General features: G+C 33.1%; 1 non-coding gene across 1 annotated transcript; it reads left to right on the forward strand.

The window, feature by feature from the left end:
- The first annotated feature begins 313 nt into the window (after window positions 1-313).
- Window positions 314-420, forward strand: LOC122744862. Its single transcript, XR_006355201.1, has one exon. It is a non-coding gene; the product is annotated as a U6 spliceosomal RNA (small nuclear RNA).
- Window positions 421-794: the final 374 nt, after the last annotated feature.

Genomic DNA, 794 nt, shown 5'->3' on the forward strand with positions numbered 1-794 from the left:
TAGTTGACTAAGGTTCTCTAAGTAAACCATTGTATGATATTAAAAAAAGAGTGATAATTTTGTTTCCTCTTTGTCTATGTTTATTTCTTTAATTTCTTCTTTTCTAATTGCTAAAGCTAACATTTCTAGTACAATATTGAATAGTACTGGTGCTAACCCATATCCTTATTTCACTCTTGATCTTATTTGGAAAGGCTTCTAGCTTGTCTCCATTATAGATAATGCTTGCTCTTGGTTTTAAATAGATTCTATTTATCATTTTAAGGAAAGCTAAATTTATTCCTTTGCTTTCTAGTGTTTTTAACAGGAATGGGTGCTTGCTTTGGCAGCATATATACTAAAATTGGAAAGATATAGAGAAGATTAACATGGCCCCTGCTCAAGGATGACACACAAATTTGTGAAGTATGCCATAATTTATTTTAGCTCCTAAGAACTTTAGTATTATTAGGGCAATTTTGAAGGCGTATACATAGACAGAGGGCATGAGTTGTCTATGATGGGATTATACCAAAAACAAAAATTGAGTAGTGAGAATGAGGGATGCAAGTAAGAAAATGTGGACTGGTTGATTTGTTCTCTTCCCATCCATCAACATCAATAAGTACAAAGGAATTTAACCTTTGTCAAACTAATTCAGAATTCTTATCAACTCCATCCAGCATGAAAGTGTCCATGGAGTACATAATTGGTTTTGGTTATAGCTAAATGAAGCTCGGCACCTGTACCTTAATTCCATTAGTCCAATTTCTAAAGTTAGTGCCTATAATCTCTGGATTTGAATCCTTTTGCTC

This window comes from Dromiciops gliroides, chromosome 2 (genome assembly GCF_019393635.1).
Source record: "Dromiciops gliroides isolate mDroGli1 chromosome 2, mDroGli1.pri, whole genome shotgun sequence".
In the NCBI taxonomy this organism is placed as follows: Eukaryota; Metazoa; Chordata; class Mammalia; order Microbiotheria; family Microbiotheriidae; genus Dromiciops; species Dromiciops gliroides.